Consider the following 19,401-nt stretch of genomic DNA (forward strand, 5'->3'; position numbering starts at 1 on the left):
TCCTAACTGTGCTTCCTCCAAGAACATTCCAGCCCAGAGTAGGAATAGGATAATAGGAGCATAGGTTCAGAGCCTATTCAATCCAACCCCCTCGTTTCACAGATAACTAGGAGTTTAGTGATTAAATCATGACAAATCAAACTTCAAAGATCTAACTCCTACTTTAAAAGGGTATGTGCCTAAGAAAAACCTTGAGATCTTTTCAATATAAAATCATCTGCTTTATTCTTCCCACATTGCCCAAGAAGTCAGAGAGGAAAGAAAAATCTCTTCATTGTTCTCCTTGCATTCCTTCCCCAGGACTTTCAAAGCCACTGACTTTCCTAGTTCTCTCTCAGGTGTCTGAGATGGCACCAATTTAATTCCTGACATCCAAATAATAGTAGAGACAAATTGTGTAAAGAGGTTTGGATTATCTGGATCAGTCACTTCTCATCACTGAGCCTCAGTTTTCTTTTTTCTTTCTTTTTTTTTTTTTTTTTTGTGAGGCAATTGGGGTTAAGCGACTTGCCAAGGGTCACACAGCTAGTAAGTATTAAGTATCTGAGGCCGGATTTGAACTCAGGTACTCCTGAATCCAGGGCCGGTGCTCTATCCACTGCACCATCTAGCTGCTCCTCTTTTTTTCTTTCTTTTTGTTTACTTAACATTTTGTTTTTCCCCAATTACATGTCAAAACAATTTTAACATCCATTTTAAAAACTTTGTGTTTCAAATTCTCTTCCCTCCTCCCTCCCCACCCTTCACCCCCTTTAAGAAGGTAAGCAATTCAATGTAAGTTATACATGTGTAGTCATGCAAAACATTTCCATATTAGCCAGATCTCAGTTTTCTCATATGAAAAATAGTTGGGGCTAACTGATGTCTGAGTTTCAGGACCGAGTTACTACTTGCAGATTTAAGATACCATTGTTCTAAGTGTCATTATGTTGTTGTTCAGTCATTTTCAGTCAGGTCCAAGTCTTTGTGACCTTATTTGGGGTTTTCTTGGCAAAAATACTAGAATGGTTTGCCATTTCCTTCTCCAGCTCATTTTACATCTAAGGGTCATATCCAGTGCTTTATCTACGGAAAAAGGAAAATCTGTCAGGTGTTGCCTACCATACTCTTATTTCTTTCTCCATTGTCTTAAAAAAATTGATGCCTTTTGTTTTTATATCAGGGTCATTTCTTCTTAACCATATTGATGGCCCTTGGCATTTTCAAGTTCTCAAGTGCATTCCAGAACAATGTGAGTCATTAGCTCTCAACAAGCTAAGGAAATGATCTTCAGCAAATGGGCACCTCTTCCAAGTTTAGGGAACTCACTAAAAGTGGATATTGCATATGAAGGCAGTATTATGTGGAGCTTTAGAGATACCTGGTGGCTCTTTGTAAATGTGCAATATTGAATTGGCAGGAAATTGCAAGAGGATAAAACCAAAGCCTACTGCCTCTGGTTTGGTTGGTCTTTGGGGTCTATATCTATCAAAGCAAAGTTCTTTAAGGACTGTGTTGAAGCTTCAAATCCTTGAGTTAAACCTATGAGGATCCAAGAATTACAACAAAATAGTATCAGAACAGGGACTTATAGACTATCCACTGTCCTTTCTTAGACTCAGTCAATTAATGTTGTATCTACTCTGTGTAAGGCATAGTGGAGAATACAGAAAAAACATTAGAGTGGACAAAGCAATCTTTATGCTCCTTTCCCTTGTAAATCTAATTCTCCTGATCCACAGTCTTCTGATCCTATTAAACTTGTTGAGGAAATTATAATCCCTTATATCTTCTCTCCCTCTTTTTCTCTCTTTTCTCTGTTCTCTTCTCCCCCCCCCCTCTTTCTCCCTCTCTCTATTTTAAAATATATTAGATGGGCAGCTAGATGGCGCAGTGGATAAAGCACTGGCCCTGTATTCAGGAGTACCTGAGTTCAAATCCGGCCTCAGACACTTAACACTTACTAGCTGTGTGACCCTGGGCAAGTCACTTAACCCCAATTGCCTTACTAAAAAAAAAAAAATATTAGAGAGATTAACATATACATCTTGTACATATGTAAAATTAGTAGCATAATACATGTTTATAATTAGTATTTGTTCAATCTCAATTATGTCCAACTCTTCTCGACCCCATTTGGGGTTTTCTTGGCAAAGATACTGGAGTGGTTTGCCATTTCCTTCTCTAGTTCATTTTACAGATGAGGAGACTGAGGCAAACAGGGTTTAGTGATATGCTTAGGGTCACACAGATAGTAAGAGTCTTGAGGCTGGATTTGAATTCAGATTTTCCTGACTCTAGACCTGATGCTTTATCCACTGAACCATGTAGCTGCCCCACATAATTAATAAACAAGTAACTATAGATACATGGCATCATAATCAATACTTGTTTTCTTTTTTACTGATAGGATTGCACAATCAAAAAAGTTTAGAGACCGCTGCCTTATTTGATGAATTCCAGACAAGTGGTTCAAATAACAAATGTAATTACCAGATACAAACCAATAGTTTTCCCCAAGCTACATGAGTTAGAAAAGGGAGAGATAATTTCTTGCTAGGGTGATCCTCATAAGGTTTTCTGATGAGGGGGTAGGATTTGAACTAAGGACCAAAATATAGAGTTTTATTAATAAAGGTAGGTGGGTAAGAACATTCCATGTAAGAAAAAGCCTTGGGCAAATGCATAGAGGTAGGAAAACCCAAGGGTTGTTTCAAGGACAAGAAATACTTTGGATTGACTGGAGCAGAGAGTTTGTAGAAGACAATAATGGCAGCTATAACAGGAACCAGGTTAGGGTTCCTTTTTCTTTAAAGTTGTGAATGATAGTCTTTGTAGTTTGAATTTGAACCAGTAAGCAATGGGGAGCCATTGAAAGTTTTTGAACTGTGGAATGCCATGATGAAAGAGTGTTTTAGGAAGTTTAATATGCAGACAATATACAGAATTAATTGAAGGGGACAGGAACTGGAAATGTGGAGCTTAAGATGAATCATCAGTAAGTAGAGCTTGTTACTTAAGTCATAGTCATTCACTAAGGTGAGATAGATATCATCTCAGCTTTGGAAATGAAATGGAACCTAAAAAGTCATCAGACCTGCAATAGAAAGTTGGATATGTCCCACAAGGAGCAAGAGCTTTAAAATATAAAGAGAATTTGACTCTATTGGGGACCTTTTCACGTGGTAGACATTGGGAAGTTTCAAGAAAAAGTTAATGATGGGGGCAGCTGGAAGACACAGTAGGTAGGTTTTCCTAACTCTAGGACTGGTGCTCTAAGTTCAAATCCAGCCTCATATATTCACTAGCTGTGTGATCCTAGGCAAGTTACTTAACCCCAATTGCTTCCAAAAAAAAAGAGTTAATGACGGTGATCTACCTCACAGTCAATGGGCACATGGTTACTATAATGGAACTAGAACCCTGGAAAAAGCTCTAGTCTAGCTTTAACTAATGGGTAAAACCAGCCTTAACAAGAAGATAATGAACTTATTTCAGGCAAACAAACTAGGATTGACTGGATGGATGAAGAAGTAGATAAAACTGCCAAGGGGTCATAGACAATGAGATATCAGGTTAGCTGTGAAGAAGTTGCCTGCTAGGTCAGTACAGGAAGTCCAGAAAATAACAGGAGGAATATCTGGGAACTAAATAGAGAAATATGGGCAGCTAAGTGGCACAGTGGATAGAGTGCTAGGCTAGAGTATGGAAGACTCATCTTCTCAAGTTCAAATCTGGCCCTAGACACTAGCTATGTGACCCTGGGCAAGTCACTTAACCCTGTTTGCCTCAATTTCCTCATTTGTAAAATGAGCTGGAAAAGGAATGTCAAACCACTCCAGTATCTTTGCCAAAAAACCCCAAATGGGGTCATGAAAAGTCTCAGATGACTGAAAAATGACTGAACACCAACAACAATGAAAATAAAGACATAACTTCCTGGAATGGGAGTCCTCTAGGACTTGAGAGTAGACTTTAAAGGAGGTCAAAAATCCTTATCAACATAAATCCACTTTTGCTAGAATCCTAATGGCTTGATCCTTCACTGTTAAGAGCAGTCCTGATTGAAGACCATACCCTGTTAGTTTAGGTTAGATCCTGAGACTAATAGGATATTCAACAATTAACAAAAGGAGTTTTCCTTAGCTGTAGCATAGAGTAGATACGACCCCCTCAGTTCTATGTGAAAAAAAGCAGAGGGCAATTAATTGCATGGTTTGGGGACATTCTCCAAGTCTGAAGGGCCCTGACCCCATGATGAGCCTTTTTATACCCCAGGTGACCAGGAAGTGAAGGCAATAAAGCCAGAGGCTACCAGGAAACTTCATCAAGGCAGGCTTAACTTGAGCTTTGGCCCACCCAGGACCAACTGAGTCATGGGGCAACATTGCTATTTTCTGAGGAAAAAGTAGCCTGATCCATGTTGGGGTCGGGGAATCCATGGTGTATGTACATGCACCCAATCCAGACAATATCATCATTCTACCTATTACTTTTAGACTAGTTAACTGTAGGGAAAACTACAGGGTGGGCCAAAAGTCACAGAAGTGTCTGATGTTTTAATAACTTTTTGAAAATAATTTTTTGCCATTTAAGAGATTTGATTTTTCACATGCAATTTAAATTCATTTCCTATATATGCTGCATATGATGCTATGGTACTATTAATTAAAAATGAAAAATAAAGGAGTTATTAAATATTCATGACTTTTGGCCCACCCTGTATAAGAAATCTGTCATAGATATAGCTTCCTCTGTATTGCATTTGTATAACCTATCAAACATGGGAACCCTGGAATAGCTACCCCAACTTCAAAGTACTCTATATAATTTCCTCCACTAAAAATAATAGGGGTCAGCTAGGTGGAGCAGTGGATAAAGCGTTGGCCCTGGATTCAGGAGGACCTGAGTTCAAATCCGGCCTCAGGCACTTGACACTTACTAGCTGTGTGACCCTGGACAAGTCACTTAACCCCCGCTGCCCCGACAAAAACAAACACAAAAACAAAAGAACACATAGAAGGAAAGGTATTGCCTCTCTCCATTCTCCATCTGCAGCTCTACTTGGTTTGAATTCCATGGAATAAGATGCCTTTCCTAGGATAAGCTGATTATTTGAAATTTCATCACCATGCAGGTAACTTAGCCTTGGATACTTAACACCTCCCAATTCCCTCAGCTTCCTCTCTTCTCTGTTTGGGGGTTGGGGGTGGGGGCTTATAACAACAACAACAACAACAACAACAACAACAGATATACAGTACTTACTATGTGATGGATACTGTGCTAAGTGCTTTACAATTTTCTCATTTGATCCTCATATAGACCCTGGGAGGTAGGTGCTATCGTTATCCCCATTGTACAGATGAGTAAACTGAGGCAGAGGTTAAGTGACTTGGCCAGGGTCACACAGCTAGTCAACATCTGAGGTCAAATTTGAACTCAGGAAGAAAAGTCTTTCTGACTCCATGCCTGGAACTCTATCCATTGCCACATCTAGCTGCCGCAAACTGTTACTACTATAACTCCTTACAATTTAAAAAAGCATTTCTCTGCACAACCACCACAAGTAGTGCCAAATATCATGATGGTCATTTTACAGATGAAGAACTGAAGTTGTGACTTAGCCAGCTACACAAATCCAGATCTCCTGACTCTGAGGTCCATTTTTGGTTGGTTGGTTGGTTGGTTTTCCCCACTAGTCAACCTTGCTTTCATCAAGGCACATGTAGTTCTCTAGACCAGCCCAGTTGTCTGTAGGGGTTACCTTGAAAGGTCAGATTTATACAAGTATTTTCCTACAGCTACAGGGGCACCTTGTATTCCTCTATATCAGTTTCTTTTCAGGGTGCACACATTTTAAAGAGGGCATGTATCACTTGTGCACTATTACTGAGTTTTCCCCCTCTTTTATTTCACAATTATTTTGAGGATGAAGTGTTCTCTGCTCTGAATTTTGGCTCTGATTGATAGAAACCTTTCAAATTCTATTAGGTAAAGGCCTAGGGAAACAGGAGCAGTATTTATTCAGGGTTTGAACACAAACTTTAAAGAGTCTTTTGCCGACTTGTGCCAGCAAGCTTCCAAACCTCCATTAGTTTGGCCAGCTGTTTGCTCCTATTTTACATGAAAGGTCCTGCTTTTCAACGGGAACAAAATCACTGATATCCCCACTGGGTTCAGCTGAAGCAACTGAGAACAATGAGCTCTTTTCATGATGAATAGAGATTTTAAAATTATTCATATTCCTCAGTTCTTCCCCCAACACATTTTTTTTTCCAGAGGCTCCCCATAACAATTAGCTATGCAAGTCTCTGACACTTAATTCTTGTTCTTTTAGTTCTGTTAATATGCCGTATGTGTCCTTTTCCCTCTGTAAGGTATATACATGCTTAAACAAAATAATTTATTTATGCTCCCCAACTTTACCTTTAAATGAATACTTATTAAAACATTGGATTCAATCATGCTGGTGAGAAGGGTATACATTTTGGAGATGCACTAATTTAGGACACCTTAGTATACTTAGAATACCTAAGAATTTAATTTATAAAGATTCTATATAGGAATAGGGACTAGGCCTGTAAATTTATTGGTACAGTGTACTCCCGAGTGAGAAAAATCCCTCTATCAATTTGAGATGGCACCTTTTCTACAAATTATTGTCAGTGACTTGCCCAGGGTCACATAGCCAGTGTGTGTCTGAGGTGAGACTTGAACCTAGGTTCTCTTGACTTTGAGTTCAATCCTCTATTCATTATGCTATAGTGCTTCTGCTAAGATTCTAGATCACTCCAAACAATAAACTTAATAATTATTCCTGAGAATAAGTTTGTTAAACTTAACAAACATAAGCACCTACTATTCTCAAAGTATTGTGAAAGGCTTAGAGGACACAAAGACAAAATAAGCCATAATTCTTTTTTTTTAATATATGAACTAAAACAAAGATTTCCATAACATAGTATAATTTTTTAAAAATATGATTACACTAGAAATCTATTGCAAATATATTGTGTACAACTTGCTATTCCTTTTAGATATATAATAAAGTTACAAATAAATATATGAATAAATACATATACATATAAATTAAATATAAATGTCATAAATATATAACCTTCTTGTCCTCAGAGTTTACAATCGAGTATTGGATCGAGATGCCTACACAAATAACTATAATACACTTAAGAAAATGATAAATGTATAAAAAATTCAAGGGGGGGATTTATAGCTGGAGGGATCAAGGAAGGCATCATAAAGACACTGGTACCTTGAGCTAAGTATTGGAGAAAGAAACTACAATTGGTTTTGTATGTTTGGCAGTGGAGTATTCCATTTCTGGAATGGTGGACAGCCTCGAAAATATACAGAAACCAGAGAGAACAAGATGAGAACACAGAAAAATAGAACTAAGAGAACAGCAATGGAAGTACTTTGAAATAAATGTGAAAAGGTATGTTAGAGCCAGACTCTGGAGGACCCTGAATATCAAGCTAAGGAGTTTTTAATTCTATTTGTTTAACCACCAGGAGGCTCTGCTAGCCAGATGTCTGATCAGTATTAGGGGCAACAGTGAATTTCAGGGATGTACAAAGCAATGTATAATGGATTTTATAGATGAGGAAACTGAAGCAAAGAGAGGTTAAGTGGCTTGTTCAGGGTCACACAGTTAGGAAATGTCTGAGGATAAATTTGAAGTGGGTTCTTACTAACTCTGGGCCTAGTATTCTATGTACTGTGCCACTTTGTTGTCTGAGCAGTTCCCCACTGTTGGAAGATTCTTCCCTTCTTACTTCTAATTTTTAAAATCTGTGATTTCCTTCAAAGGACAGAGCAGGTGCCATTTCCTGCATGTATTATTTTATAGAAGACATTTATTATTCTTCATCTGTTAGTACACTACCTATCTCCTCCACTGAGATAACTTAGTACATATTTTTAAGTTATACTTAGATTATATAGAATGTACAAGACAGAGAATAGAATTTCAGAAAATACTGAAATGGAGGAAAATTAATGAAGAGAACAAAGAAAAGAAAGCCTTCTGGAAAAAAAAATCAACATGAGCTTAGAGGAGAGGGAGATTTTTAACTACTTACTTAACTGAGAGGGGGAAAGAGAAGGGACAAAAGGGAAAACATAACTAAATGAAGGAAATACATAAAGTCAAACCCTCAAACCAGGGAAAAGATAAATAATTAGTGCAGGAGGAGAATGAGAGTGTGTGGGAAGAGAGTTGCAACAAAGATGAAACAAAATTAATTGCAGAAACAAAGTATTGGCTAAAAAGAGGAATGGAATTTTAAAAATCTTTTTTTAAAAAAAACCCTAAAGAAACAAATTGAGGAAAATACAACCTTAACTCACCTGACTTTAAAGATACACAGGGTATCAAAATGAGAGCTAGAACAAAATTTACTGCATCAGGTGACTCTAAAAAAGTAAGAGAAACATGCTTTCAGATGAAGGAAAAGAATTATAATATTAATAGATATAAAAAAGGAAATTATATTAGACTCAAAAGAACCATAGATAATGAGCCAATATCAATATTGAACATAGCATCTAAATGCATAAAATAAAATTTACTTCAATTGCAAAAAAATATAGTAACAACACCAAATAGAGATCAAAATCCAGTTTCGGGGGGGAAATGGACTAGGCAAAAAGGAATGGCAAATGTAGCAGGATAGAGAGGAGAGAAACCCTAGTTCAGATGAATTTACAAAATTTTATCGAATTTTTAAATAATACCTATACTACAAATTAATCTCAAAAATTAAGATTAAAAAATGCTACTAAATTCCTGAGACAAATAAAATACTAATACATAAACTAAGGAAAGATTAAGCAAAGAAAGAACTATAGATAAATTTCACTACTGAATTTTGACCCAAAGATTTTTTTTTTTAATTCTGGCAAAAGTTCGTAATTTAAAAACACAAGAAACTCCCATATTTCTAATGGTTCTGATCAAATGTAGCCATTGGTCTAGTGATAATATATTTGAAAAGGAATTGGGGATGGGATGGTACATAAATAAGAATTTTAAAATCAACTCTTGATTATATTGCTTAAAAAATAAAGTTTAAAAACAAACAAAAAAAAAATCCTGGCAAAAGGACTATAGCATTTTATCCCTCTGCCCCCACCCAATCATTTAACATGATCAAGTTATACATATACTAAGCATGTAAGGATAATGATCCAACATTAGGAAAACAACATAATCATATTTAAAAGCAAAACATCAAAACTCATATTATTACGTTGATACAGAAAGCCTTTGACAAAATACAATGCTAATTTATGCTAAAAACCTGACAAACCTATGTAGAATATCTATCTGAAGCCAAAATCTAGCATTTTATGCTATAGGAAAACTCTAGATATATTTCCAATAAATACAGAAGGAAAGGAAAGATGTCTCCTTTTCCTGCTGTTATTTAATATTCTGGAAATGCTAGGAATAGTAAAAAGGTGAAATGAAAAGCCAGCTAAAAATAATTTCTTGTAACACATGACATACTATACTCAAGATGTAATCTTAATATTAAAGATAAATTATTAATATTTATATCATTAAAAAAAGAAGAGAAGGCAATCTGGTGCCTTTCATAGCTATGGGCAGGCTATAACAGTGAACTCTTGATTAGTTACCTTGCCTCCAAGACTCTCCCTGCTTTCAGTCCAGCCTGGACATATCTGACAGATTAATCTTTCCAGGGGGGCAGCTAGGTGGGGCAGTGGATAAAGCACTGGCCCTGGATTCAGGAGGACCTTAGTTCAAATCTGGCTTCAGACACTTGACATTAGCTGTGTGACCCTGGGAAAGTCACTTAATCCTCAATGACCTTTCCCAAAAAACAAAACAAAACAAAACAAAACAAAAACCTTTCCATAACAGTGTCTGAATCATTCCCACAAGCAAAAACATTCCCTGGCTTCCCATTGCCAAGTGGATAAATCCAAAAATGCCTTCACCTATCAATGAAATTCCTCTATAATCTGGTCTCCATCAACCTTGCCAATTTTAACTCAAACTGTTCTCATACATCCTTTTTTTTTTTCCTATTTGTATCCCCAACACTTAGCATCACATGGTAGGTGCTTAATAACTGTTTAATGGCTACTTATATTTATTCCACATTCTAGTCATACTGTACTAATGTCTTTAAATGTACTTTGTGCATTCTTTCCTTCTACAACTTTAATCAGAACATCTTCTCTTCATTCCTCAACCCAATTCTTCATGTATCCTTCAATATCTAGCTTAAATGCCACTTACTGAAATCTTCTTAGACCACGCCTGGCCATGGTGATCTATCCATCATTTGAGCTATAATAAGTATATATAATGATATAAAACCAATCTGAGATATCAGATCGAGAGGCTAAAGGAAACCAGACTCCTCCCACATTCCACAAAAACAACAAAGAAATGGTTCAACACACATACACAAGAAAAGAAAATCGAGAAACTACAATAAAAATGTGTGGAATGTTGATACAACTTAAAGATATATTTAACATAATGATAGTGTATATTATTATCCCAAGATATCATGTCATAATGTCCTACAAAAATAGAACATGCATCATTTATTTCCCTTTCTTCATCTTTAAAATGAGAATAATATTTTCCCTACCTACCTTATAAGGTTGTTATAAAGATCAAATGGGGTAACATATGTGAATGTTCTGTAAACTGTAAATCCTTGTATAGATGTAAGGCAATAATATTTCCCAATAATTTTATACTCATAGCTATCTATGCTGTTTAAAATAATTTGCCCTTTATTTGTCTCAATGCTGCTTAGTGCTTCTATCTTTATTGTCCTTTAGCTAGTAATTTCTTTAACATTTGTTTTATCATTTAACTAACTGTTGGCATCAGATTTATAGGGTGGCAATTTTTACTCCCAGCTTTATCTTTTCTCAAGGTAAGAAATACTTTTGCATCCTTATTTCCTTGACATCAAAGAAGTATTTTGGTCTCTTTGCTGGAATTCCATTAAAAATCCAAAGTATATATTATACATGCTGACTTTCAAGAGCAGTGTCCTTTATACTTGAAAATAGCTAATTTTAAAATCTCTGCTGTTTGTTAATTGCTCCAATTTTTTTCATTTTCCTCATTAAAGATGTTTTTAAATGAGTTTAATGTCTTAGCCAAGTTAGTCTCCTCACTAATTGTATTATCTATTAGATCTTTTTTCTTTAGTATTTTCCCCTTGGTTTATAAAATCCTTTTTTTCTGTATTTGGTTCTGTGAAGAGTAAGTAGTAATATTCTAAAAATTATAAAAGTTCCGTTTAAAAGAGATGCATAAGAACTGGAAAGAAAGCAGATAGCCATTGATCAGGGGAATAGCTAAACATTATGCTGCATGAATGTAATGACAATTTACTGAACCACAAGAAGTAATAAATGTGAAGAAAACAGAGAAGTATGCAAAGACATATAAATTGATTCAGTATGATGTAAGAAGAACCAGGAAATTATATACACAATGAATACAGCAATGAAAATGAAAGAAACAACAGCAAAATACTCTGAAATTGATTGTCTACCATATAATTATAATGACCAACCCTGGCCCTAGAAACGAGGAGAGAAAATTATCCTCTCACCAACCTTTTGCACAGCTACAGGTTTGGAAAACTTACATATGCTGTCATACAGTTGACTTTTTGGTTGGTTTTGATGAATTTTTTTTCTCTATTTTTTTAACCTTGTAACAATGGTTTGTTGGGTAGTAGAAGGAAAGGGATATATCTGGAAATAAGTATTGTTTAAAATATGCTACCAATAAAATAAGACTGAGCAATAAAAATGATAGTCTGCTTCTCCCAAGCTTTTGTTGATCCATAAATACTTATTTTTGTTTGATATATCTCCCTCACTATTTTATAGCCTATCTCAAATCTATCTTTAATTGACTTTACATCTTAAATGGACTCTCAGGAAGCTTTGTTAGCTACTTCTATACATTTAGTGAAACATTACGTGTCTTTCTGATTGTACCAACATGATTGTTCTGTGGATTTTGCTGGGGTTTTTTTGTTTTGTTTTGTTTTTGTTTTTTTTTGCAGAGCAATTGGGGTTAAGTGACTTGCCCAGGGTCACACAGCTAGTAAATGTTAAGTGTCTGAGGCCAAATTTGAACTCAGGTCCTCTTGAATCCAGGGCTGGTGCTTTATCCACTGCACCACCTAGCTACCTCTGATTTTGCTGTTCTAATATATCCTATTGACTAAATTTTTAAATTTTCCATCAGTTTCTTTGAAGGATTTTCTCACTGTGCTATGATTTCTGAAATTTTGTCTGTGATCATTTAATAGATTACTCAAGAATTATGCATTTCATGTTTTTAAGTATATATTTAGCTTAGAAAACAAGGAAGGTATTAGATTCTGCTCTTCAGAGAGAGGCTAATCTAAAGCTTTCTTATATTTCCCTTTAACTTTTTATATTATTTGTCAGTAGTGTTTTTAACTGCATACGCATCATTGGGAATAGTCATCTCAATATGATTCAACAGTGTGTCATAATAGCCCAATCTGATCATTGGTTATATTCATAAAAGTAACCTCCAGAAAATCTTCTTAACACTTAGAGCCACCCCAATAGGCTGTTTTATAAGGTTCTGTGAGAAAACAGATAGTTGTCTCCTCTCAATGAGGATATAACAGTCAGTCATACCCCTCCTGACCTGCTTGTAGGACAAAGGTCTCAGATCCTTTCTTCCCCCTCCGGCAAACAAAATCACATGGTTCTAGGAGCCCGAGCTGTTCTCAATTAGGTCCAACTGGTCTCAATTAGGTCAATAATTAGGGTTGGGAATACTGCATCCTGATTAGCTAGTCTTTGCTGGTAGATTATAACCCTTGAGTAATCAATTAGTGATGAAAAAGGGGAGGGTCTATTCGAATTAGGGACTAGGGGATAAAATGAGGCCTGCAAGCCTCCATTTGGGGCACCCATTGGTTGCACACTAGGGTGTCTTCTCACGAGAAGGAAATAAAGAGCCTTTGTCACATTGCTGCTGAGTTCCTGAGAATTATCGAGAAGAGGATTGTTTTTTTTCTCACAGGTTCTGAGCTTCCTATCTTTGGAGGTCTTGAAGCAGAGGTTAGTTGACTGTTTACAATAGATATTGGAGATACCACTCTAAAAAGGGGAGTTCACAAAGTTATGTTTAGGTTTTTAATTATAAAATCTAAGTCTTATTGTAATTGATAACTTACAAAATCTACAATCTCTGAATTCAATGGGATCTTAGAAATCAGCTACTCTGAACCTTCCATGAAGTATAAATGCCATCTGTTAGGACCATTTCTTGAGGGTAAAATATTGTTGGCTTGCTTTTTTTGTGTTTTAAAATCCAATCTGTAGCCTTTTCCCCTCTTTTATTAAATAGAAGAATTCATTCCATTTATGTTCAAGGTTGTAACAGTTAATTTAGTTTTCCTTCTATCGTTTTGTTATGTTACTTATTTTAGCAGCATGGAATGCAATCATACTTATTCCACTATTACCAGTTCAATCCCAATTTTTCACTTGCCCTCTCATACTCAAGTACAACATCCATAGGGTGCTTCTCAATTTCTAGTACCTCACTATGTTTTTTTCAAAACATCGATTTCTTTTGCTCTCCCTCATGCCATATAGGTTACTCCAAGATTATTTGCTTTCTTTTACATGCTTATTTCTCATCTGACACCAAAAATTAAAATATTTCATGCCCTCTCTACTTTTTTCATTTGAACATTTTTATATTTCTACTTTTTAATTGTTTTTTCTTCCCAAGTTCATTTGTATTTCTAACCATAACAATACTATTGCTTTCTCACATAAGGGGTTTTTATTGAAATGTTTCTTAATGAAATCAACCCTATTGTTTTTAAGCTTCCCATGGCAATTATATTAAGGTAATATTTAATTCTATCAACATGCCTATTTTTTTTTGTTGTCACATGCCAATGGAGTGTAAACTGTAGCTTATAATCAGGCTTGGGGAGCCAGGACAAACTTTTTATATTATGTAAATGTTTAAATATGTGTATGTGTACATGTATAGATATGTAAATTATACATGTGTGCACATACACTGTCACATATGTATTTTTATTAAAAACATAATATATTTTTATTTTAATTTTGTTGTGATCTTGGGCTTTAGTTCTCTCTTTTGAAAAATGAAGGTTGTATGATCTCACATATATCATTATTTAGATGCCTTCTGTCTCCAAAATTCTAAGAAACCATTAGTTGTTAAGAATATCAGATTATCAACCAGGAGTTGATATTCTTAAAACTAGTCTGGGGAACTAATTTATCATAAAGCTGCAATCATTTTTCTATTAAGCTTATCTTACCACATCATGGATTTAGAGCTAAAAGGGAATTTAGAAGGCAAGTCAAATCCTTCATTTTACAGATAAGGAAACTGAGGCTGAGAGATCAAATGATTTGCCCAATATCACACATCCAGTGTCTAAGGTAAAATTTGAAGTCGAGTCTTCCATATATCAATGCTTATTCACTATTGACAAAAAGCTACCTTGAGTGGTAAGCAGTTTTATAGGTACTACTGGATAGAAGGAACTTTGATTCCTGGTCTTTGCTTTTTGATAAGCCTCCAACTCTTCAATCTTATTCTCTCTTGTTGACCTCATGAATTTCCATGAATTTAGTTCGATGTCAATGACTCTAAGATCTATATACTCAACCCCAGTCTCTCCCCTGAACTTCAATCCTAAATCACCAATTGCTTATTGGATTACCAAACTGGATATCTTGGAGATATTTCAAACTCAGTAGGTTCAAAAGATAAATCATCTTTGCCCTCCAAAACTCACTCCTCTTGCAAACTTCTCTATCTCTGCCAAAGGTATCACCATTCTTTCAGTCTCCTTGGTTAAGAACTTTTGCATTATTCTTGATTTCTGACTCTTCCTCATCCCACAAAACTAATCAATTGCCAAATCATGTTTTTCCCTACACAATATTTCAAGCATCCACCAGCTTAGTTTCTGCTCTCATCACTTCTTGACTAGATTACTGTTAACAGCCTCCTAATTGGTCTTCCTGCTTCAAGTCTCTCACTTCTGTTCAACCTCCATCATTCTGGGCTGGGCTTGACTCAAGTTAGTCCCCTGGCAGTTGGTGTTCAATTTTGAAATGAAATGAGATACCTGTAGCTCATTCAACAGTCAAAATATTAACTTAGGTACAACAGGAGGATATTGTAACAATTGGAATGATGCCACCTGCTGGAGACTTACTGTAGAAGAGTTCCGCCCATGAAGCGAAGGTCTTTGAGGGCAAGACCAGGAGTCTTTTCTTTGGCGTCAGGAAGTGACGTGGGCTAGTGGGAGGAGGAAGGAAGAGACTGGCACTCGGGCTCACTCTTTCCTCTGAACTCTGGTAGAGAGCGGAGCAAGAAATGTGCTCTCCCTTTAATAGATAGGAATCTAGGCCTTTCTCTCTCTCTTTACCAAATTCTTATTCTCCTTAATAAACGCTTAAAAGTCTAACTCTTGCTAAAGCTTATAATTTATTGGCGACCACTCATTAAATATTTTAGACAGTTTAGCTAGAATTTTAGCCCTTAACAATATTCAATAAAGATATACACTGAAGATGTTCTGAGTTGATTCAGCTGAGTGAAGCTCCCGTGCCTGAGTAACCCATCTTGGTCGGCCAGCCAAGCATCAGAGAATGCTTGATGTTCCTGAGGGCTGATTTTTACTGAAGCAACCAAGCAATAACTGGAGCCTTTATAGTCCTCTGAACTACTCAAGCCTCGAGGATGGTTTCAATGCCTTTTAAGGAAAAATTAGCCTAATCTGTAATGTAGGGAAATGTGAGAGAGGGGGTTGGGATATTGTTTTCACTGGATCTATGCTGCTAGAAAAGTGCTTTTTCCCTTATTTCATTGATCTAACCATGTCACTTCTTTACTCAAACTCCAATGACTGTCCATTGTCTTTAGGAACAAATATAAACTCTTCTTCTTTGCTTTTAAAGCTTTTTACAAACAGGCCCTGATCTTTCTTGCCTCATTAGATATAACTCTTGTCCCCTACTTTGGAATCCTGCTAAATTGGTCATCTCTTTGATTCTCATACTTGACATTCCATCTCCTGTTTCCATGACTCCCATTAGTCATCACCTATACCTAGAATTTATTATTTCCTCATATCTACTTCATAAAATCCGTCTATTCCTTCAATGGGAAACTCAAAACACAAATCTTCAATATGAAACCTTTCTTGATCCCTTCATCTGCTGTCTTCTATCTAATACTTACTTTTTATTTTGTATATACTTACATATGTCTTAGTTGTTTCCCCCATTAGAATACAAGTCCCCCTGGGCAGCTAGGTGGCACAGTGGATAGAGCACCAGCCCTGGAGTCGGGAGGACCAGAGTTCAAATCCGGCCTCAGACACTTCACACTTACTAGCTGTGTGACCCTAGGCAAGTCACTTAACCCCAATTGCCTCACCAAAAAATTATTTTAAAAATACAAGTTTCCTATGAGTAGAGATTGTTTCATTCACTATATTTGTTATCAATGTGTTTGTATCCCTAGCACAGTATCTGACATAGTATGTGCTTAATAAATACTTGATAGGTTGTAAATCCTATAGGATGCTTCTAATAATGCAGTGTAAACTTTATTTGATTCCATGACCACAGACTATGTACTTAAGAAAATTCTCATAAAGGCATCCTGCTGATTAAGGAGATAAGAGGGTCTAGATAGACAAGTATGAACTTTTTAAATTGCCCCTACTGGTAGGAACACTGTGGGATATGGTTTGATTTCATCTTTCTATTTAGGTTTAGAAGGGGATAAAAATTAAAAGATTGTAAATGAAAATATTTACATTAAACAATGTATTTCAAATATTGACACATTCATATTGTATTGGAACAATATTAACTTAGAAGATAACACATGCATCTGTATTCCCATATTTGCTAAATATGGGAAAATATTTCTTAGAAATATATTAAGAGGGGCAGCTAGGTGGTGGAGTGGATAGAGCACCGGCCCTGGAGTCAGGAAGACCTGAGTTCAAATCCGGCCTCAGACATTTGACACTTACTAGCTGTGTGACCCTGGGCAAGTCACTTGGCCCCCACTGCCCCGCCAAAAAAAAAACAAAAAAACCAAAAAAAACCAAAAACAACAACAAAAAAACAAACAAAGTTATGTCAGATATAATTATACCAGAACCACAGGACAAATAAGAGTTCTGACAAAATAAAATCCTTATGGAATTAATGCTGGAAAACTAAGCCTTAAAGTGGTCACTGAGTACCAAATACACAGCAATCCCAAGTTTTCTTGCAGGATTGTGCTTGGGTCCCACTGAGAAGCCCAGTGGCACCACTACCTCAACTATCACAGCACGCCCTATGTTTTCCTCCTACACTTACAAAAGTAGTAGATATTGCCTTGCTAAGCCATATTGGGCAGAGGGACAAAAATTTGGTGTCTTCTGACTTGGACAGGACCCTAGGATAGGAACCCCCAGAGGCTGGACTTCAGAGTCTGCTCCAACCTCCCACCACTGAAAAAAAAAAACACATACAAACATCAGACCCTATTGCAGTCCAACCACAAGAAGAGTTTACAGAAGAAAATGGGGTAGGGGTGGAAGAAATTAGAAGCAGCCTGTTTGTCTGTGCCAAGTTTGAGTAAGAAATGAAACTCGGCTATGGACAGACTTATTCCACCAGAGCCCATTTCAGGGTAGAGATCTAGACTGAAGAACCTCATGTTTTTCTAACGCCAGTAGGCTGAGGCTGCATTGTAGTTCAACTTTAGGGGGTATGTTCACTAGAAAAGGAAGAGGAGCAAGAAAACTGAATGGAGAAGTTTTTTTTTAAAAGGCTAACAAATTATCTCAATTAGAAAAACTCTATAAAGGCCCAGTGCATAAGCAGATAAATTAGCAGACAGGAGTCTTAAACCCCCCCAAAAAGGGATGAACAAAAACTCTTCAAAGAAAATACAAAGCTGTCAACTATTACATGAGAGGGTAAAGTGAATCAATGCCTGATGAAATACAGAATGCTGGACTCCTAGATAGCATAAAAACATAAGAAAACTCCAGAATAATTTCAGAAGAGAAATTAAATTCATTAAACAAATGAGAAATTATTATGGGTAAGAACTCAGAGCTCTTAATGCACAATTTTTTTTTAAAGACCTTTAAATAGAAAGACTTAGTACTCTCAGGGATCATTTCAGAGAAATTTGGGAAAATGTGAACGGATTCAGACTGAAGTGAAAACCAGAAAAATTAGAAAAACAACTTTGAAATTTTTTTGCTTGGCTATGTATTTATATAGGGTTTTCTTCCCTTTAAAATTCTGAACTTAGCAAACAAATATAATTAGCACTTCCACATACAGTATAAGATAGGAAAGGTTTGTACATGAAACTGAATCTCTATTGTATAGCCCTTGCTTTTAAAAAACATGTGCACATATATATACATATGTGCATATGTATACATGTATACACACCTATAACATATACATACACATACACATACACACAGGTATGTGAATATTCAATTGCTTACCTGTGATTCCTTCTGGCCTTCCTTTTGTCCTCTTCTCATTTTGAAGGGGAAGATGGCCATACCTTGTAAAGATGCAAGACCTGTTCTGCACTGATGATGCCAATGATAAGGTGGTAGACCCTCTAAAATACTGAGATATTGATGAAGGGCAGTCCACACCAGTGTGGGTTATAGGTATAGCTCTATTAGGATTTATTAGGTTAATTAGGAGAATTTATTCACAGGCTAGTCCTGGGAGGCAACAGGACAAATAGGTCCCCTCTACTCGCCCACATGCCAGGCCAGGTCCTATAAAGAAACAGAACAAATAAGACATAGTGCCAGGAATGACCCATGGTCACATTTAAGTTTTCCAGGGAATAGTGAGAGCTGCTTTGTCATCTATATTCATTCAACATAGTTTACATTAACTTTGGAGTCATGAGTCATGCTCTCACATTCTGGATCCCAATATACAACCAACAAAAAAAGGGCAATTTGAACAAGATAAATCATAGGAGGGAATGGAATCAGTATATTCTTGAAAGCAAAGGGGTTCAAGCAGCAACACAAAATATAACATATAAATGAGCCTAAAAAAAGAGCATATGAGATGTTCCTACGAAGGAAAAAAAAAAAAGATACTACCAGAATAGTGGATTTGCAAATAAAAAGACCGTGAGGGAAGAGGGTCAAAAGGGGAAAGTGCAATTACTAAGAAAAAATTATTAAATATTCTATATTTAGAAATTTTTTTTTTTAAAGACTGCTGCTCAGTTGTGACTCTTCGTAATCCCATGGACCTCTGTCCATGGAGTGTTCTTGGCAA

The sequence above is a fragment of the Dromiciops gliroides genome, chromosome 3, assembly GCF_019393635.1.
Source record: "Dromiciops gliroides isolate mDroGli1 chromosome 3, mDroGli1.pri, whole genome shotgun sequence".
Taxonomy (NCBI): domain Eukaryota; kingdom Metazoa; phylum Chordata; class Mammalia; order Microbiotheria; family Microbiotheriidae; genus Dromiciops; species Dromiciops gliroides.